Here is a 22887-nt window from a genome sequence, read left to right on the forward strand (position 1 = left end):
TGTAGATAGCACTCATTACTTAATGATTATGAAGAGCTAGTTGTGTTTTTTTAATCCGTGTTATGTGTCAATAGCCGTCCGGTGTGGCCGAGCGGTTCTAGGCGCTTCATTCTGAAGCCGCGCGACCGCTACGGTCCCAGGTTCGAATCCTGCCTCGGGCATCGATGTATGTGACGTCGTTAGGTTAGTCAGGTTTAAGTAGTTCTAAGTTCTAGGGGACTGATGACCTCAGATGTTAAGTCCCATATTGCTCAGAGCCATTTCAAACATTTTTTTTTATGTGTCAATAAATCGTTTTCTTCGAGGTAATTCATAATGTTCGAAACAATATGTGCCAAAACTCTACTGCAAATCGACATTAGAGATATGGGCCTGTAATTCAGTGCATCACTCCTATTTCTCTTTTTGGGTATTTGTGTGACTTTAGCAATTTTCCAGTCTTTAGGTACGGAACTTTCTGTGAGCAAGCGGTTGTATATAACTGCTAAATATGAAGCTATTGTATCAGTATGCTCTGAAAGGAGTCTGACTTGTATACAATCTGGACCGGATCCCTTGCCTTTATTAAGTGATTTAAGCTCCTTTGCTACAATGAGGATATTTACTTCTATGTTTCTCATCTTGGCAGTTGTTCTTTATTGGAATTCAGGAATATTTACTTTGTCTTCTTTGGTGAAGGAGTTCCAGATAACCGTATATAATAACTCTGCTTTAGTGGCACTATCATCAGTGAGTTCACCGTTGTTATCGCACAGTGTAGGTATTGATTGCGTCTTCCCACTGGTATGCGTTATGTATGACCAGAATATTTTTCAGTTTGCTGCCAGATTCCGAGACAGTGTTTAATTGTGGAAATTATTAAAAGCACCTCCCACTGAAGTACGCGCTATTCTTAGAACTTCTGCAAAACTTTGCCAATCTTGGGGATGTTACGATCTTTTAAATTTGGCATGCCTTTGTTGCTTCTGCAACACCGATCTGCCCGTTTCGTGCATCATGGGGGTTCAGTACCATCACTTATTAGTTTATGTGGTATGTATCTCTCAAACGCCGTCGATAATCTTTGAAATCACTCCACATCTTTTCTACGCTTACGTGATCAGATCGGAAGGAGTGGAGACTCTCTCTTAAAAATGTGTTAAGAGCATATTTATTAGCTTTTTTAATTAGATATACTTTGCGTTTCTTTTTGATGGTTGTATGTGTTACAGTATTCAGTGTAGCAGCAACTGCCTTGTGGTCGCTAATCCCTGTATTCTTCCAGATACTCACTATTTGTCCAGGATTATTCATTTCTAAGAGGTCAATTATGCTTTCGCAACTATTAACGGAGATGCACTCGTGCTTTCTACGGCCACCTGAGCGAGTTTGAAAGGCGTCAAATTGAGGCCTTCATAGTGTTGGAATGGTCCTTTCCGTGAATTAACACACAAGCTGGACAAGCTGCATCCGCCGTGCAACTACACTGGTATCACGCGAACATTCTCACACCTGTAGACGAGGTAATTAAAGCCCACACAGCACAGAGACCCGCCGGGATCGTCGTATTGTAAGGGTAGCAGTGGCAGGTCGTGTAGCTACCACATCACAGATAAGAGATCCTGTAAGACTGACGTATCAACATGAACCGTTGTCAACTGGTTATTATCAGTGGGACTAAAGGCACGCACACCTCTAGGCTGTCTTCCACTCACCCCACGCTATCGACGTGCATGGCTTGACTGGTGCCATCAGCGATGCCTGCACGCAAGTGATGGTCATCTGCACGTATGACGTAGACCTGGTGAGTGCTGTCTCGTAAAGTGCTTTAGTCCAAGGCACACTGCCTTCAACCCAGGACTAATGATCTGGGGTTCGATAAGGTACAGCTCTCGTTAACTTTTGGTGTTTCTGGAGGGGACGCTAACCAGCACTCGGTGCGTGCTAAATGTTGTTTGGCCTGTTCTGCAATATAAAGGTGTCGTGCCGTTCCAACAGGATAATGCTCGTCCACACACTGTCCGTGAAACTCAACATACTCTGCAAGACGTGCAGCAACTTCCCTGGTCAGAACGCTCTCTTGACTTGTTTTCAATTGGATATGACGACACTAGAAGTGACTCGAGCGACTCGTCAGCCAACAACTCTTACAGAAGTACGTGAACAGGTGGAGCAGGTGGAGCAGGTGGAGCATACTGTATTCCAGGGCAGGATTCATCTGTACGATCGACTGGATGCCAGAGCCAACGCCTGCTTTGCTGCACGTCCAATGTAGACCACGTACAAATATGGGTCGATACCTGATCCCTCATGACCACTTGCGTTATTTATCTGTAAAAGTAATCGTTTCACGTACTCCATATGCACTGTTTGGAACAATGAATCTTGAGTCCATTGTAGTAATTTTTTTTTTCAGTTGAGGCGTAGTGCCGTATAACGATATTGCCTTGGAGGCGGTTAAGTGGGAGATGTGTCTCAGAGCTGGATAGTGACAGATGGTGACGCGAGACTGGACGCGCAAGTAGTTTATGTATCAGCCGATAGAGGACAATATTGGATAGGGGGACTGTAATTTTAGTTTCGATTGTGCCCACTAGAGTGCACTAAAGTAATAGAATGTTTTTCATAAACTGTTTTAGTATTTTCATAAAGTGTTATTATGTCTTTTTGTGTAGGTAAAATGTTATAAATGTGTTTTAGCAGTATGAATGATGCATGAGTGTGATTTAAGGTTAATATGAAGATAAATGTTTAACGAGTTGTGTAGTAGGATTTAGTGTGGGAACATTTCAAAGAAGTATGAATATGGACAAAGGGGATTTTTGTAGAATAGATTTGTAACGTAAGTTTATGGAAAAGGGAAAGTTAATTCAGGTATAAATAACAATAGTAAATAACTTTATGCATAAACAAAACTTCAGTACATTAGATAATTACGTCGGTAAAAAGTGCAGTCGTTAGGTTGACTATTTTGCGATTGGTTATGGATGAAAAGCGCGGACTGACGCGGGAGAATATTGTTTTGCTATTGGCTGTTAAGCGAACTGACCAGTGGTAAAGCAATATTCTTCGCGCGCCTTTCTCTGCTGGTAGAGAAGATTTAGAGTATTCTAGAGTAGGAGTCGAAGCCTAGCCATTTAACAGATCGGACGTGTGCAGTAGTAGTTCCGATGGAAATGATAAGTTGCCGGGTCTAGCAGTGTTTCATACATCAAAAGTGTTGGAAAGTGACGGCATAATTATTCCGATGTGTGTGTAGAAATTTCGGGAAATGCAACACCATAAACTTGCTAACGTGAGTGAAAGGGATTATGAGTGACTGTGTTAAGACTAGCACGGGCTTGGCAGTGATACTTGTTTACCTAAGTTTCAGAATATATTAATTGAGGACAAAATTTCCAACCTTTCATTCCGTGTTTCTCCCGAAACGTAGATTAGTGATTTTAATTGCAGCCTGGTTCACGTCGAAGTACAGTAGGTTTCACTCGGCTTTCCTACTGATGTTCTGCTGAGACAATGTTCACAGGTAGGTGCAGGTCCGTCGTAAAGGGACGGAAAGAACCGCGCCGCCGCACATTGTAGTAATTTTTTCCGGCATTGTATAATTTGATAACAGTAAGTGAGTAAGCATGAATGGAAGTAGGTGTACATGTAATGTCTTTGTAGACAGCTAAATAAATGTTGCTAGTTATAAGAGCTTTCTCTCTTCTGCAATTGAAGAACAACAAAGAAAAGCTGTGCTCACAACACCTGGAGAATATCCCTATGCAAAAATAATTTCAACGAAAAGGATGACACCTCTTATTAAAAGATGCGCATTGATACAACACTTCGTCGCAAGCTTATTGTAAGTAGGCCTCTTTCGGGCAGCTGCTCCCGTAGCGCAGTCTGATTTCCTGACTCAGCATACGAGATTCTGGAAATCAGTGCGCCACCTACTGGCGTCTGAGAAATTCTGCAGCCTGGGTACGACCCCAGTGATGTTGCATGCGAACCTCGGCCCGCACCTCCCTGGTGAATAAAACATGGCGCCGGCACACCGTTCGCATATAGGGACGCATAAAGCAGGTCCGTGGTGCCGACACTGCGGTGAATTTTCAAACAGAGAATAACAAATTTATCATCGGCGAGCTGGTGGTCGGGGCCCCCCCGCACCTATTTTTCGGCTAAATGACGTCATCTCCCTCAAGCGGTGCAGTTACTGGAAAGCGTTATATTGCGCGCCAGGTACGGGAACTGAGGAAGAGGCAGTAAAAGTGTGAGCGCTTAAATATGGATGTGTTTTTCCTCAGGTTACCTCCCTGTTTTTCTTTCACGAGCGGCCGTTGCTTTTTTCTCTGAGCAGTGAAAATGTTGTGCTTTCTAATACTTTATTTTCACGTTGAATCATAACTTCCTCCGTGACGTAAACGATGGAGTTGGCAATAAATTAAGTTGGTTACATTTTGACAATCTTTTGTGGTTGATACCAGAGTTCTGTTTCGATAATACCCCGAAACAGGAATCGCACAACGAGATTCCATGTGATCTAAGTTATTGTGAGCAGTTCTTCTGGCTGTTTGCAGACGAGAAAACTGCGTGCACGAAGAAGAGGTGTATATGTTAGTAGTACATAGCATAACGTCCCCAACTTTCACACGAAATTTACCCAGACTAATGCAACTACGCCAAATACCTCTGAATAGCATATCGAGAATCATACAAAGATTATAATGTGTAATTAGCATACGTAGTACTGAAACAACGGCACAGCTCTCTTTATTGCTTTTCTCTTTAGCTCTTTCCTTTTTCCCATTGTGCTTGTCTCTCTCGGTTAGCTTGATTCATGTTTCGCAAATAATTCTAAGGATTCGATGAAATGGTCGTAGGAGATCTTCCTTGGGCTGTCACTTAATCGTTTGCAATTGGAACGGTTATTAGTAGTCAGAATATCGAGTGCGCGCGTTTGAATGACGTGCGTTTCATGTAGAGGATCTATTGTTTTAAATATCGGGCATCAAATGTTTGCTGTGTGAAATAGTGTAAGCTGACTTTCATTTCTTTAAAATATACTCTTGAAGTTTAACCAATTTTAATTTACAAACCTGTCCATCTTTTACAGATACATAATTTTGTGTGTTTTCTTAAATACGGAAGCATTTCTTTTAGTTATTACAGTCTGCAAGCGCCATTTCATGCGCCGTAGTCTTTCGTTTGTGAAATACGACAGAACCTGCAATCATTTTAATACTAATTTCCGGAAGCAACCATATTTAAATTCAGTGACAGTAACAATTTTTACTAACAGTTTTGCTCTCCAAGTCAAGACTGTGCACCATTGCTACTTTCAGAAGAAATTGCATTAACTTTCGTAAAAGTTCAGAATTAGTGTAAGTCAGTCATTTAATGAAAGAGGCGCCAGTTTCTTTTAACGTTGCCACCATTGCTTTTCATTTTAATATAAAAATAATTCACAACCCGGAAATGGCTTCCGTATTAATTGCAAGTAAAGTAATTAAGTCTCAAGTTGTGGTGTCACCGCCAGACACCACACTTGCTAGGTGGTAGCCTTTAAATCGGCCGCGGTCCGTTAGTATACGTCGGACCCGCGTGTCGCCACTATCAGTGATTGCAGACCGAGCGCCGCCACACGGCAGGTCTAGAGAGACTTCCTAGCACTCGCCCCAGTTGTACAGCCGACTTTGCTAGCGATGGTTCACTGACAAAAGACGCTCTCATTTGCCGAGACGATAGTTAGCATAGCCTTCAGCTATGTCATTTGCTACGTCCTAGCAAGGCGCCATTATCAGTTGCTATTGATATTGTAAAGAATGTACAGACAAGAGCTACGTTCAACATTAATGGATTAAAGTTAAGTATTCCACCAGCTACATCCTTTTTTTCTAGTCTAACTTCTTTGTCCTGTTCCAGACCTCACGCTAGCCTGCGTGAGCTAAAACGCGTGCCTTTCGGCTTCCTCTAAATTTAGTGGGTTGGTCTCCTGCCAATCCACAACATTTTGGCGACGAGGCCAAACCGCGTTCGTACCTATACTGCCCTGATTTACTTGTGTGATGGCTTCGCCACAATCTCCAGATGTACTGTCCGAATTTTATCGCTTAAAGACTCAGCAGACGCAGTCCTTACTGGATGCCCTTGGACAGCTCGTCCAGGGTCAACGTGCAATGCAAAACGATGCGGCGGCCGCCGCTCCACCGCTACCGCAGCCACAACACGCTGTTGCACCAACTTTTCGTCCTTTTGATGCTGCACTGGAAAGCTGGACGGAGTGGTCACGCTAATTTGGATTCCATCTCGCCGCCTACAGAATTCAAGGTAACGAGCGGCAGCCTTTTTTGTTAGCATCCGTCGGGGTGCACACGTACCGTGTGATAGTCAAATTATTCCCCCGACGCGACGTAGCAACTCTGTCCTACGACGAAATTTTGTCTGCATTAGATGCATATTTCAAAGAATCAGTCAATGTAGTTGCAAAAAGGTATACCTTCTTTCGTACAAAACGTACGGCAGAACAAACTAATCGGGAGTGGGTTGCAACTTTGCAAGGCCTTACTAGGGATTGTGCTTTTGAGTGTCAATGTGGACTCCCTTATTCAGATACTATGGTACGTGATGCAATTGCACAAAACGTTTCTGATGTTCGTATAAGGCAACAGATTTTGAAACTAGTCAATCCCTCCCTTCAACAAGTGATGGACATATTGGATCGGCAGGACACACTTGACTTTGCTCAGGAATCATTTGAAACTTCACCAGCCGTGTGTCACATTAACCGGCCCTTCGGGCGCGCTGCACAGAACAGTAAACAGCCTTCGCGCCCGTCCGCGCAGCTGCCACCAGGCTCTCAGCCACGTGTGCCGCGCAGGCAAGCAAATGCCCGCGGTGTGCTACTAGACATTCGCGTGAGAATTGCCCGTCACGCCAAGCTATTTGCTTTTTCTGTAATAAAAAAGGACATGTTCAGAGTGTTTGCCAGAAAAAGCTCAGATCGGACACTCACAACCATTCCAGGCCCTTTGCTTCGCGCCGGAATCGGAATCGAACAAAGGATACTCAGGCTCGCGAAACTTCGCCCATGGAAATTCATGCAGTTCATTCCACTCCGCCCAGTGCCACTCTCTCTAACAGTGACTGTGTTCGTCCCACAAATAGTGTGCGTCGACATAGACGGAAATCCCGTCAAGTCGCAAGTGATTCTGTACCAGTGTCAGTTCACGTTGCACGAGACAGTTGCTCTTGTCGTCAACAGGACAATAAACTTTTTGTCGACTTGGACATTAACGACAAAGTGATACCATTCCAGCTCGATACCGGAGCTGCAGTTTCACTGATCAATCAAGACACGTACAAACAGCTGGGCACACCTCCGTTGTGTGCCGCAAATGTTAAGTTGCATAGCTACTCAGGACAAGCAATCCCTGTGTTAGGACAGTGCAGCCTTCTTGCAACATACAAGGGACAAACAAAACTTGTGTCATTGTACGTCCTTCGTTCTTCTTCTGCAGTGAACTTGTTTGGTTTCGATTTATTTCAGTTGTTTAACTTGTCTATAGTAAATCAGGTCCTATCAGTGAACCATACTGTGCCTTCAGACAGTGTTTCTCGTCTATGTGAAGAGTTTGCAGACATTTTTGCACCGGGCCTTGGTTGCACTAAGAACTATAAAGCACATTTGCAACTGAAAGTAAACACGCAACCGAAATTTTTCAGAGCGCGCAATGTTCCCCACGCATTGCGTGATGAGGTCGCAAGAACATTAAACGATTTGGAATCACAAGGTGTGATTGAACGTGTGCAGGCTTCTCTCTGGGCATCACCATTAGTAATTTTGCCAAAACCTTCTGGAAAATTGAGACTTTGTGTGGACTTCAAGGCAACAGTGAATCCACAACTAGTGACTGCAACTTTTTCTTTACCCTGCCCGGAAGATCCTTTTGACAAACTGTGCCCGGGTAAATATTTTTTCGAATTTGGATCTAGCACATGCGTACTTGCAAATACCGGTGGACGAAGAATCCCAGCGCGTTTTGGTAGTTAACATGCATCTTGGTTTGTATCGATTCAAACGACTGCCATTCGGGTGTGCATTCGCCCCTGCATTGTTTCAGCAATATCTGCAAACTGTTTGTGCGTCGGTCCCTACTGCAGCAAACTATCTGGACGATATTGTGATCTCCAGACAGACGGAAGAAGAACATTTAGCCAATCTCAGAACATTATTTCAGGTCTTGCGACAAAATGGTCTTCGCTTGCGGAAGGACAAATGTGTGTTTTTTGCTCGTGACTTACCCTACCTGGGACATGTATCTGCATCTACATCTACATCCATACTCCGCAAGGCACCTAACGGTGTGTGGTGGAGGGTACCCTGAGTACCTCTATCGGTTCTCCCTTCCATTCCAGTCTCGTATTGTTCGTGGAAAGAAGGATTGTCGGTATGCTTCTGTGTGGGCTCTAATCTCTCTGATTTTATCCTCATGGTCTCTTCGCGAGATATACGTAGGAGGAAGCAATATACTGCTGGACTCTTCAGTGAAGGTATGTTCTCGAAACTTTAACAAAAGCCCGTACCGAGCTACTGAGCGTCTCTCCTGCAGAGTCATCTCCGTAACGCTTTCCTGATTACTAAATGATCCTGTAACGAAGCGCGCTGCTCTCCGTTGGATCTTCTCTATCTCTTCTATCAACCCTATCTGGTAAGGATCCCACACCGCTGAGCAGTATTCAAGCAGTGGGCGAACAAGCGTACTGTAACCTACTTCCTTTGTTTTCGGATTGCATTTCCTTAGGATTCTTCCAATGAATCTCAGTCTGGCATCTGCTTTACCGACGATCAACTTTATGTGATCATTCCATTTTAAATCACTCCTAATGCGTACTCCCAGATAATTTATGGAATTAACTGCTTCCAGTTGCTGACCTGCTATTTTGTAGCTAAATGATAAGGGATCTATCTTTCTATGTATTTGCAGCACATTACACGTGTCTACATTGAGATTCAATTGCCATTCCCTGCACCATGCGTCAATTCGCTGCAGATCCTCCTGCATTTCAGTACAATTTTCCATTGTTACAACCTCTCGATACACCACAGCATCATCTGCAAAAAGCCTCAGTGAACTTCCGATGTCATCCACCAGATCATTTATGTATATTGTGAACAGCAACGATCCCATGACACTCCCCTGTGGCACACCTGAAATCATTTTTACTTCGGAAGACTTCTCTCCATTGAGAATGACATGCTGTGTTCTGTTATCTAGGAACTCCTCAATCCAATCACACAATTGGTCTGATAGTCCATATGCTCTTACTTTGTTCATTAAACGACTGTGGGGAACTGTATCGAACGCCTTGCGGAAGTCAAGAAACACGGCATCTACCTGTGAACCCGTGTCTATGGCCCTCTGAGTCTCGTGGACGAATAGCGCGAGCTGGGTTTCACACGACCGTCTTTTTCGAAACCCATGCTGATTCCTACAGAGTAGATTTTTAGTCTCCAGGAAAGTCATTATACTCGAACATAATACGTGTTCCAAAATTCTACAACTGATCGACGTTAGAGATAGTTCTGCACATCTGTTCGACGTCCCTTCTTGAAAACGGGGATGACCTGTGCCCTTTTCCAATCCTTTGGAACGTTACGCTCTTCTAGAGACCTACGGTACACCGCTGCAAGAAGGGGGGCAAGTTCCTTCGCGTACTCTGTGTAAAATAGAACTGGTATCCCATCAGGTCCAGCGGCCTTTCCTCTTTTGAGCGATTTTAATTGTTTCTCTATCCCTCTGTCGTCTATTTCGATATCTACCATTTTGTCAACTGTGCGACAATCTAAAGAAGGAACTACAGTGCAGTCTTCCTCTGTGAAACAGCTTTGGAAAAAGACATTTAGTATTTCGGCCTTTAGTCTGTCATCCTCTGTTTCAGTACCATTTTGGTCACAGAGTGTCTGGACATTTTGTTTTGATCCACCTACCGCTTTGACATAAGACCAAAATTTCGTAGGATTTTCTGCCAAGTCAGTACATAGAACTTTACTTTCGAATTCATTGAACGCCTCTCGCATAGCCCTCCTCACACTACATTTCGCTTCGCGTAATTTTTGTTTGTCTGCAAGTCTTTGGCTATGTTTATGTTTGCTGTGAAGTTCCCTTTGCTTCCGCAGCAGTTTTCTAACTCGGTTGTTGTACCACGGTGGCTCTTTTCCATCTATTACGATCTTGCTTGGCACATACTCATCTAACGCATATTGTACGATGGTTTTGAACTTTGTCCACTGATCCTCAACACTATCTGTACTTGAGACAAAACTTTTGTGTTGAGCCGTCAGGTACTCTGTAATCTGCTTTTTGTAACTTTTGCTAAACAGAAAAATCTTCCTACCTTTTTTAATATTTCTATTTACGGCTGAAGTCATCGATGCCCGAACCGCTTTATGATCGCTGATTCCCTGTTCAGCGTTAACTGTTTCAAATAGTTCGGGTCTGTTTGTCACCAGATGGTCTAATATGTTATCGCCACGAGTCGGTTCTCTGTTTAACTGCTCAAGGTAGTTTTCAGATAAAGCACTTAAAAAAATTTCACTGGATTCTTTGTCCCTGCCACCCGTTACGAACGTTTGAGTCGCCCAGTCTATATCCGACAAATTAAAATCTCCACCCAGAACTATAACATGGTGGGAAATCTACTCGAAATATTTTCCAAATTATCCTTCAGGTGCTCAGCCACAACAGCTGCTGAGCCAGGGGGCCTATAGAGACATCCAATTACCATGTCTGAGCCTGCTTTAACTGTGACCTTCACCCAAATCATTTCACATTTCGGATCTCCGTCAATTTCCTTCGATACTATTGCACTTCTTATCGCTATAAACACGCCTCCCCCTTCACTGTCCAGCCTGTCTCTGCGGTATACATTCCAATCTGAGTTTAGGATTTCATTACTGTTTACGTCTGGTTTCAGCCAACTTTCTGTCCCTAGTACTATATGGGCGTTCGTTTATTAATTAGAGCAGTTCTGGGACCTTTCTATAGACGCTCCTGCAGTTTACTATTAGCACATTAATATTGTTATTCCCTGTTGCATTTTGCCTACTCCTACCTTGCCGCGTCGCAGGAGGCGTCTTCTCGGGCCTAGGGAAGGAATTATCTAACCTAAAAAAAAAACATGTGCACTCCACACGTACTCCGCTACCCTTGTAGCCGCTTCCGGCGTGTAATGCACGCCTGACCTATTCAGGGGGACCCTACATTTCTCCACCCGATAGCGGAGGTCGAGAAATTTGCACCCCAGATCTCCGCAGAATCTTCTGAACCTCTGGTTTAAGCCTTCCACTCGGCTCCAAACCAGAGGACCGCGATCGGTTCTGGGAACGATACTACAAATAGTTAGCTCTGATTCCACCCCGCGAGCGAGGCTTTCCGCCTTGACCAATTCCGCCAACCGCCTGTACGAACTGAGGATGACCTCTGAATCCAGACTGCAGGAGTCATTGGTGCCGACATGAGCAACAATTTGCAGTCGGATGCACCCAGTTCTCTCTATCGCCGCCGGCAGGGCCTCCTCCACATCTCGGATGAGACCCCCAGGCAAGCAGATAGAGTGAACACTGGCCTTTTTCCCCGACCTTTTCGCTATTTCCCTGAGGGGCTCCATCACCCGCCTAACGTTGGAGCTCCCAATAACTAATAAACCCCTCCCCCCGTGTGCCTGCTCGGACCTTGCTGAAGGAGCAGCCACATGTCCACTCACAGGCAGAGCGGGCGATGCCACACGGCCATCCACATTTACCCTCCGCCTCGTGCGCCGCGAACGTCGCTGAACCCGCCACTCCCCTTGGGGAGAGGGTGGCTCAACCGCGCCCGGTACCCGCGAAGATGTCTCGACGGCAGGGACAGTGGGTGAAGCATGTAACACCTGGGGTGTACCTTGCGACGCACCAGACTCCCCTCTGCCGCTACACTCCGAGGCAGCAGCCTGAAGACGGCTGACCGCGGCCATCAACACGTTCAGCTGTTCGCGAACAGTGGCCAGCTCCTCCTGCGTCCGTACACAGCAGTCACACATCCTATCCATCCTAAGGAATCAATTTACTGAAGAGAGTTAATCAACTTTTAACTAGACTGCTTATTTACTAAAGGCGGATGACTATTGACTAAACTGTGATTGCTAGCCACTTGTTGTAGAAAACAAAGAAAATAGCACTACCTGTCTCTGGATTGTATTGAAAACAAACATTAGCACTACTGGCACTATGGTTGACTAAAGGGACTCTCTCTGACTGTATTCAAAACAAACACGAAATCTGTGGAACACTATTAATTGCACTCGACAAATAAAGCTTCCTAAAAGCAAAAACACACGGAAGAAGTGACAAGTAAGAAAAATACAGTTAATACTTAAATTAAGGTAGCTCGCTGCACAGAAGACGTGAAGCAGACGGCGGTTAGGACGACATACATCCCAGTCCCGAGCACCTCCGTGCCATACAAGACTTGCCTTCGCCGCAGAATTTGAAGCAGCGACAGAGTGTGCTGGGAAAAATTAATTATTATCATCGCTATGTTCCCCATGCCTCTTCCATTTCAGCTCCGCTTCATCGCTTACGCCGTAAAGGTGTTCCGTTCGTCTGAACGACGGAATGCGAACGCGCCTTTCGCAAGTTGAAATCGGCGTTGCTTTCCAATACTTGCCTTACGCCATTCGATCCCCAGAAACCCCTTTTGTTGATGGTGGATGCATCGGATTTCGGGATCGGTGCTGTGCTTGCGCACAAAGATGGATCGCACGATCGCCCTATTGCCTTTGCGTCCAAATTGCTCTCGTCTGCGCAAAGAAATTATTCACAGATCGAGAAAGAAGCATTGGCTCTCGTATTTGGTGTTACTAAGTTTCATGATTTCTTGTATGGTCGTCACTTTACCATCATCACCGACCACAAACCTTTGACATCGCTTTTTCATCCGAACAAGCCTGTACCTCCACGTACAGCGCAGAAATTCATTCGCTGGTCTATTTTCCTCTCGCAGTACCGCTACGATATCTTGTATCGGTCCACCGCTAAGCACGGAAACGACGATGCGTTGTCTCGTTTGCCTGTTGCTGAAGATAGAGCATTCGATTCCTCCGAACTTGCTTGCATGTTCATTGATGCGGAAACCGATGACGTGGTCGAATCGTTTCCGATTGATTTTCGTCGTGTAGCTACAGCCACAGCTGCTGACCCTGTCCTTGCTACCGTTCTGCGTTTTGTTGCCACGCAATGGCCCTTGTCAAAGTCACGGATCGAGGATCCGTTGGTTCGCCGATTTTTTGCTCACAAGGAGAGACTTTTTGTACGACGTGGTGTTTTGCTGTTGCGTTCAGATAATGACCAGTCCAGGGTCGTGGTCCCACGTTCGTTACAGTCCTGTCTTACGGCTTCTCCACCAAGGACATTGGGGTATAGTGCGAACGAAACAACTTTCTCGTCAACACTGTACTTGGTTCTGAATCGATGCTGCGATTACGAATATGTGCTCTTCTTGCATGGCGTGTGCCGAACAACAATCCGCACCACCGCGGAAATTCTTTGCATGGCCAAAAGCCACTTCCCCTTGGCAACGCTTACACATCGATTTTGCTGGTCCATTCTGGAATGCTCGATGGTTGGTTGTGGTAGATTCATTCAGTGATTTTCCTTTTGTTGTCCGGATGTCTTCCACGACGTCATCTGCCACCATCCAAGCGTTATCTGCTATCTTTTGCATTGAAGGTCTTCTGCAGACTATTGTTTCCGACAATGGCCCACAATTCATGTCCGCAGAATTTCAGTCATTCTGCAAGGCCAATGGTATTCAACATCTGACGTCAGCCCCGTTTTCGCCACAGTCAAACGGTGCCGCGGTCCGGACTTTCAAGTCACAGATGTTGAAGTTGAAAGAGTCGCATTCTCGGGAGGACGCGTTATTGCTCTTTTTGTCCTCGTATCGCTCTCAGCCACGAGATGGTCGCTCGCCGGCTGAGTTGCTCCACGGTCGTCCTCATCGACCCTTGATGTCTTTGCTACATCCGCCGCATCAGGTTCCTGTGCAGCGGCAGACACCTGCTTTTGCTCCAGGCGACGTTGTCTACTATCGTAACTATCGAGGTTCACGGCGTTGGCTCGAAGGGCGCATTCTTCGCTGCCTCGGCCGCGCTATGTATCTGGTTTTGGGGGCCACTGGTGAGGTGCGTCGGCATCTCAATCAGTTGCGCCTCTGTCGTCGCACGGGATCTGCCGCTCCCCGTCTGCTTTCAGCGACGGTGCCGTCCGGTCAGCGCCCTGGGGACCCATCTACTGGCTCGCCTCAGCCCCAGGTATTCCCGACGCTGCCTTCCATTTTGCCCCATGGCGACGCGCCGCCGCCGCCGCCTGTTCTCCCGCCGGCGACGCCCGCAGTGGACGCGTCGCTGCAACCGCCGGGCGCCTCCCTGGGTCACGGGCCGCCGATCGCTTCGCGTGACCAGTTGTCCTCCGAAATGGACTTCTTGCCCGCTCCGGACCACATGGCGTCTTCGCCCGTCGGGTGCCCCGGCCCGATGGAGGTCGACCCTTCGGCCCCTCCTGTCTCTCTGCGGGCACATACACCTCATGTTGGCGTGCACCCTGGAGCAGGTTTTCAGACGTTTCCTAGCTCCCCTCGGACCGAATGGCAGGGTGCGGGTGGGACAGCCTCGCCTGTTGTTAGGCTCCCCACCTCGTCGCATACGTCAACATGGTGTCCTCCCCACGGCGGGCGGATGCCTTATAACACCACCGTACGCCGATTTGCGGGGGAGGAATGTGGTGTCACCGCCAGACACCACACTTGCTAGGTGGTAGCCTTTAAATCGGCCGCGGTCCGTTAGTAGACGTCGGACCCGCGTGTCGCCACTATCAGTGATTGCAGACCGAGCGCCGCCACACGGCAGGTCTAGAGAGACTTCCTAGCACTCGCCCCAGTTGTACAGCCGACTTTGCTAGCGATGGTTCACTGACAAAAGACGCTCTCATTTGCCGAGACGATAGTTAGCCTAGCCTTCAGCTACGTCATTTGCTACGTCCTAGCAAGGCGCCATTATCAGTTGCTATTGATATTGTAAAGAATGTACAGACAAGAGCTACGTTCAACATTAATGGATTAAAGTTAAGTATTCCACCAGCTACATCCTTTTTTTCTAGTCTAACTTCCTTGTCCTGTTCCAGACCTCACGCCAGCCTGCGTGAGCTAAAACGCGTGCCTTTCGGCTTCCTCTAAATTTAGTGGGTTGGTCTCCTGCCAATCCACAACACAAGTAACGGTCGGTCACGTTTTACTCTCAATGTATAAATGATCTAGCGGACAGGGTGAGCAGTAATCGGCGACTATTGGCTGATGACGTCGTAGTGTACGGGAAGGTGTCGATGAGTGACACTCGAAGAATACAGGATGACCTCCTCTAAATGGGAAAAAAATGTAGGTTAATGTAGATGAGCAAGATGGAAAATCCTGTAACGTTAGAATACGGTATGTCCAGTGTGCTGTTTGACACAATAAAGTCGATTAAATAGCTGGGCGTAAAGTGGCAAAGCGACGTGAAATGGAGAGAGCGTGTAAGGTTGTAACACCACAGCTCTTATGCTGTATGGATTTATTTATTTATTTTTTTGCTTTATTTAATGTTACATTGTTGATCGTCTGTAAATGTGTTTGAATCGATAACATAAACTTGTGTACTCTTTTCTTTGTCAAGCCTTTGATGTCGTGATTTGATTCTATGCAAAGTAGTGTATCTGTAATTTAAAATTCTTTGTCCCATTTGGAGGGAACAAAACTTACTGTATATAATTGTAATTTTGTATGAATAATTTTTTGTAGAGGTGTCAATATGTGAAAATGTTTTGTCTTATTTAATGTATTTGATTGCTGTTATGTAAACTGCTGATCCTCACTTAGGGCTCTTAGTATTCTGTGTATAAGAGGTGTAGTGGTTCCCCTCGGGAACGGAACTGTGTAGCGCGCGCAAAATGTGGTTGGCTTAGGTGGAAAAGGTGGAACAAGAGTCAGTTGGGGACGAGCAGTCAGTCGAGGACGAGCCAGCAGTCAGAGATGAGCTACGAGTCCGTGCACTGCCGTGTAAAAGTTGCATAGTGCTGGTTTCGAGAGAGGCTTTTCTGTTATTTTCCAATGCCTCCGATGGATGGATAAATAGCTGGGCTATTCTGGAATTTGTATCTATCATCGCCACCAAGAAATGACAGAGTCCAGCAAGTCTGCCTGCAATTCCACCTACCAATATGCAGTTGCCACCACATTGCGCAATCACTGTAACGTAATACTATAATGATGTACAGTGAAGTATCAGCTTCATGGATGTGTTATTGTGCTGAAATATAAGGTAATTTATATCTGAATTTATGTACCAACCTTGATTTTCTCCTCATCATAACACCTCTCAGGGTCCTCTCCGCTTGAACTAAAGTGATTACCGAGTGTCCTTACTGAAAGTACGTTAAAACCCAGTTTTCTAATTAATGCCTCTTGAACATAGTAAAGTGAAAGTTAAAGTTAATGTGGCAAGAGAGTGAGTTAGAGTTAATGATGCTTGCTGAAATAATTTTCCTAGTAAAACTGCTATTTAAAGTGCTGTTGCTAACTTCAATATTAAAAGTTCTTAAGACTGAGACTTATAAGGCAAATGATCACATTATTGACTGTAATAAATCCAAAAAGGTGAGTCAGTTTCTTGCAATTTGGTCAGTATTGTGTTTCGCTGTAGTAAAAGTGAGAAAGCTGCAGTTGTGAAACTTTATATATTCATGTTTGCTAAGTGTTTGTGTATCTTGTGTATTAGAAGTGCATGTTAATAGTAATATTATAAAGATCATTCACTTTATGTAAGCCTGAAAGTAATAGGGTGTTTCGGTATCTCTTATAATTTAGCAAATAGTTTGTGCTGCTCCAGTTGTTAGCTTCAATCTTAAAACATATGTGTGTCAGAGTTCATTGCACTCGCGTGTGGCCAAGTCTAGGTTGTGTTTGTCCGTTATAGTTACTTATACCTACTTTCTTAAACGAGAATGTTAATCATTCTCTTGCCTAGTTAGGCTGGCGGCCGTTTTCTTTATCCGTTGAACAGTGCAGATAGGCAAAATTTTGTTTGGTACTGTTCAAATATTTACGTAATTCTGACTTTCATTTCCGGTTAGGTACAACACGGTCAACTTAACAAAAATCCTCCCAGAGGGTAACACTGCTCTGTTGCTTTATACCATAATTGCTATAACAAAATAGTTTTATTTCAAAGACTGTTTCCAGCTTTAAGGTTATGGTACAATAGTAGCAGACAGGGAGTGTTATAAGGTCGGCTGTAGGGAAGGCGAATCATTGGCTTGCATTTGTTGGGCGATTTGTAAGAAAGTGTAGCTTATACTCTCCAAGCCAAAAAATAAATAAATAAAAATAAAAAACACGAAAGAATCATCCGAATTAGACGGAAATCTGTAGACACTAACAGAGGAGTATGATTCCAAAAAAACTAGATTACTTATTCAAGAGAAATTGAGCAAGTCAGGAAGAAGCTGGTCCTCCTCTGGCCTCTAAGCAAGGACTTCTACGACTTGGCACTGACTGTTAGAGTTGTTGATTGTCCCCTGTGGCATGTCGAACCAAATTCTGTTCAAATGGCGCACTGGAGCGTCAAAATCCCTAACTTGTAGGAGGGCCGTCCCCTAAACGCTCTAACGTTCTCACTTGGGAAGGGATCCGGCGATCTAGTTGGCAAAAATACGGTTTTGCAAGCTAGGAGACAAGCAATAGATGCTCTCGCCTCGTGCGGGCAGGCATTATCTTGCTGAAATGTAAGCACTGGATGTCTTGCCATGAAGGGCAATAATATAGAGCGTAGAATATCGTCGACGTAACGTTGTGCTCTAAGGGTGCTGTGGATGACGACCAAAGTGGTTCTGCTGTGAAATGAAATGCCATCCCAGACCATCACTCACGTCTATCGGGCCATGTCACGGGCTACAGTCAAGATGGTATACCACAGTTGTCGGGGGCGACTCCTGAAACGTCCCCTTAGAAAAATTATATAAGACTGTGCTTAAACTGACACACAATATTTTTAGCGCAACGCAACCTGACTTTCAAAAATCCCTACAAAAGAATGGCCCTGACCAACATTAACCTATACCTTTTCACAAATCACTTACCTCACCAAAAATCTTCGTTACTCGAACTACTGCAATACAGCGAGTGCCACTACTGCCAGCTAAATAAAAGATTCAAACAACGGAAGGCACTAACTACTGATAGGCATAGTTATCAAATGAAAGATTTTAATAGAGAACAAACAATGTATTTAGTCATCAAAAGTCATAATATATATAGCAGTTCATGACATCCAGTCTTACAAATTTCAAAACTCCGCCATTTCTCTCCCTACATCCACCACTGCTGGCGGCTCACCTCCAACAGCGCTACGCTACGCGCTGTTAACAGCCAACTGCGCAACACTACAATAGCCAACAACAATGCAAACCAGCCACAGACTGCACACAGCACAGCAAGTGATTTTCATACAGAGCGCTACGTGGCGGTGGCGTTACCAATATAAAAACCTAAACAGCCTACTAGCCTACTTACACTCCAAACACGTTTTCGCTGGTCATCGAGGCTCAGTTCGAAGCGGGACTCATCACTGAAGGCAGCTACATCCAGTCAATCAGATTCCAGGCCGAAGACGTGTTTGGAGCCGCCCTGTACAGCAGTAGGATACCAGTTCTACTGTCGCGCGCCGTACGGCCCGACATCTGTAAGTGATAGTCTGGGGTGCCATTTCATTTCACAGCAGAACCACTTTGTTCGTCATCCGCGACACCCTTACAGCATAGTGGTGAGTCGGCGATATTCTACGCGCTGGATTGTGTCCCTACATGGCAAGCCATCCTGGGCTTACATTGCAACAAGACAATGCCCACCCGCAGACTGTGAGAGATAATACTGCTCGTCTTCGTGTATGCCAAATCCTACGTTGGCCAGCAAGGTTACCGGATCTCTCCCCCAACCGAGAACGTTTGGAGCATTATGGGCAGAGTACTCCAACCGCTATGATTTTGAACGTCTAACACGCTAGTTGGACGGAATTTGGCACGATATCCTCGAGTTGGTCATCCAAAAACTCTGTGAGCCAATACCAAGCCAAATAACTGCTTGTATTAGGGCCAGGGGTGGGCCAACACGTTATTCACTTGCTCAATTTGTGAAACACTTTCTCTTGAATAAATCATCCAACTTTTATTAATCTGTAAAAAATTGTTTAACTATACATGTACATCACATCTACCGACTTCTGTCCAGTTCGGATAATTCCTTCGTGGCGATTCGTTTTTTCCTATCTTATAGTGTAGATAAGCGTACACAACACTTGTGAGACCCATTCTCGACCACTGATCGAGTGTTCGGCATTTCTACCTTGTCGGATTAAAAAAAGATGTAACATTTCAGAAGCGTGCTGTTTGATTTGTTTTCGGCAGGTTCAGTCGACACGCGAGTATTACGCAAATGCTCCGTGAAGTCAAATGGGAATCGTAGAGAGAAAACTTTTTCAGCAGAAGGCTATTGAGACAGTTTAGAGGACTATCATTTACGACATACTGCAGAACGAGTCTATTGCCATGAATGTACATCTATAATAAGGCCCGAGAAGACAAGATAAGAGAAATTAGGCCTCGTACGGAAGTGTTTACTCTTCGCTCTGTTTACCAGTGGAAATAGAAAGGGAATGACTGATAGTCGCATAGGGTTCCCTTTGCCGTGCACCGAATGGCGGCTTGAGGATTTGTTTCGACTATTAAAAATAGTTCAAATGGCGCTGAGCACTATGGGACTTAATTTCTAAGGGCATCAGTCCCCTAGAACTTAGAACTACATAAACCTAACTAACCTAAGGACATCACACGCATCCATTCCCGAGGCAGGATTCGAACCTGCGACCGTAGCGGTCACGCGGTTCCAGACTCTAGCCTCTAGAACTGCTCGGCCACCCCGGCCGGCCGACTATTAAAACAAAAGGATATTATAGTGTGCGCAGGCACTCCCTGCAGGGTAAAGTATGATCGCTAAAATTAACATTTTCAGGACTGTCGCCCTCTTGTAATATTATAACAGTCAGGTTACCTTCCATTCAGAAAGCTGTTGCACTCAGCGACTGTTATATTGACTTGTAAATTATTGATTGCAGCGATCAGTCGCCCTTTTCTAAATTTTATTGTGCAGACCTAGATTTCGGCTAGAAACTAGCCATTCTCAATGCACTATTATTTTCGCTCAATGTATGTAATGCCTGTTGGTCGGGCTTCATCCACAGTTCATTGAGTATTATAACAGTGCCATCAAAATATTTGGAATTCACCGCAGAGCGAAACAGGTTAAGAAGCTCTGCTGAGTGGGACTTTTGGCTCTCTGGAGAAACTTAAAACTATAATATACGAAACTATGGCTGCAACGGACGGATCAGTGGAATACAGAAATTATCTTCAAGATCAAGGTCACGCACATCAACACCGCCGAAGCCGAACACTCGCTTTCCCTTACGTGCTGGCTCCCTTCCACGTCGCTTTGCAACGTTAAGCCCAGATGTTTAATCGGCGTGTTTGTCACAAGCACCACACCACCAATAATATATTCTAATACTATAGGACAGTTTTTCCTAGTCATCGTCATTAACTGACATTTCCGCACATTTAGAGCAAACTGTCATTCGTCAAACCAAATAGAACGTCTATCTGAGTCACGTTGAATCTTACTACCTTCCCTCGAAGACGACAATTTCTCGTTCACTGCTAAAGACGACAATTTGCCGTGCACTGCAGCAGCAGCAAATAGTCGTACATTGCGGCTTACCGTATCCATCACTCGTTTATGCATATAAAGAACAAGAGTGGATCTATCGCTACACCACTTCCGACGATACATTTGTTGCCGGTGAATACTCGCCGTCCAGGGCAAAGTACTGGGTTCTGTTACTCAGCAAGCCTCCAAACCACTCAGAAGACTGAGAATGTCTGACCTTTGCTCGTAGGACTGTTTTGAATCATCAGTCTTCTGACTGGTTTTATGGCGCCTGTCACGAATACCTCTCCTATGGCAACCTTTTCTTCTCAGCGTAGCAATTGCATCCTACATCCTCAGTTATTTGTTGGATGTATTCCAATCTCTTTCTCTACAGATTTTATATGGCTCCCTTTAGTACCATGGAAGCTACCCCTGATGTCTTAACAGATGTCCTATCATTCTGTCCCTTCTTCTTGTCAGTGTTTTCCATATGTTCCTTTCTCTGTTGATTCGGCGGAGAACCGCGTCATTTCTTACCTTATCAGCCCATCTAATTATCAACATTCGTCTGTAGCACCACATCTCAAAGGATTCGATTCTCTTCTGTTCCGGTTTTCCCACAGTCCATGTCTCGCTACCATACAATGCTGTGCTCCAAACGTATATTCTCAGAAATTTCTCCCTTACGTTGAGACCTATGTTTGATGTTAGCACACTTCTCTTGGCCGAGAATGCCCTCATTGGTAATGCTAGTCTGCTTTTTACGACCTCCATGCTCCGTCCATCATAGGTTATTTTGCAGCCTCGGCTTCCTATCCTCAGTTGTAATGTTAAGTTCTCGCTGTTCTCGTTTTTTGCTACTTCGTAGGATTCCGTGCAAGAAATTTTCCAAACAACAGACTTTCATCGTTTTATTCAACACAACGCTGAAATCCGTCACATAGTTAATTATTTTTGTCTATTTTCTTAACCGGACCTGATTGATTGGTTCAAATGGTTCTGAGCACTATGGGACTCAACTGCTGAGGTCATTAGTCCCCTAGAACTTAGAACTAGTTAAACCTAACTAACCTAAGGACATCACACACATCCATGCCCGAGGCAGGATTCGAACCTGCGACCGTAGCGGTCTCGCGGTTCCAGACTGCAGCGCCAGAACCGCGCGGCCATTTCGGCCGGCTCGGACCTGATTGAGGCCCTCTCTCACATTGGACTGGCGTTCAACACATACAGTACCTTTTTTACATCATAGGTACCTAAGAAGTAAGAATTTTAATATTACAAGTAGTATTAAAATTATATGATTGGTTATAGTGACAAGGTGAGAAAATAATCAGTATGTACTAACACAGCTAATACTGGAAATCTTGAATTACTGCTGCTGTCACTAATACTGATAAACATAAAACCAATAAGAACAACAATGACAGTAGCAGGTTGTATAAATAATTTATAGGTATACAAAATAGATGTTCCTTGCCATCACAAATTCTGGGGAAAAGAGACTCCACCAGTTAAAATTACTAGGAAATGAGGAAGGTGCGATTGGAAGGAAGAATGCCCAAGTGTGAGCAGCATTACTGCACATCCAGATCGTTGAATTCACATGTATGTAATTACGCATGTTTATTCACTGTTGTTTCTTCCATTCCAGATCTACGTAATTAAGGAAGTTTATTCACAGTTGTTTCTTCTGTTCCAGTTCTATGTCATTAGTGCATGCCTAAAGATCTGCATTACCACATGCATTCATTCACAGAGCATTTTAAAGTCCTTCACACTTTGTTTTAACCGCCAGTATAAGACCGCTGAGCTAGGAAATCTCAAGACTTTTTTTTTTTTTTTCAACCAGTTGGACGACAGAGTTAAAGGTCTATTCTCCTTTAATCACGGTCCTTTTTCCGTCCAAATCAATTCAGTTCCCTGGCCACTTTCTATATTTTTGTAGCCTTTATACACGAAAACCAATAGCCGCTAGGTACCATCACGAACTCGCGCAATACTGCCCTCCATCGAGTAGTTACTCTTCACTCATAATCATAATAAAGACTACCTATTCATGCAGAATCTATGATCTAAGAGACAGATTTGC

This window comes from Schistocerca nitens, chromosome 9, assembly GCF_023898315.1.
Source record: "Schistocerca nitens isolate TAMUIC-IGC-003100 chromosome 9, iqSchNite1.1, whole genome shotgun sequence".
Classification (NCBI taxonomy): Eukaryota; Metazoa; Arthropoda; class Insecta; order Orthoptera; family Acrididae; genus Schistocerca; species Schistocerca nitens.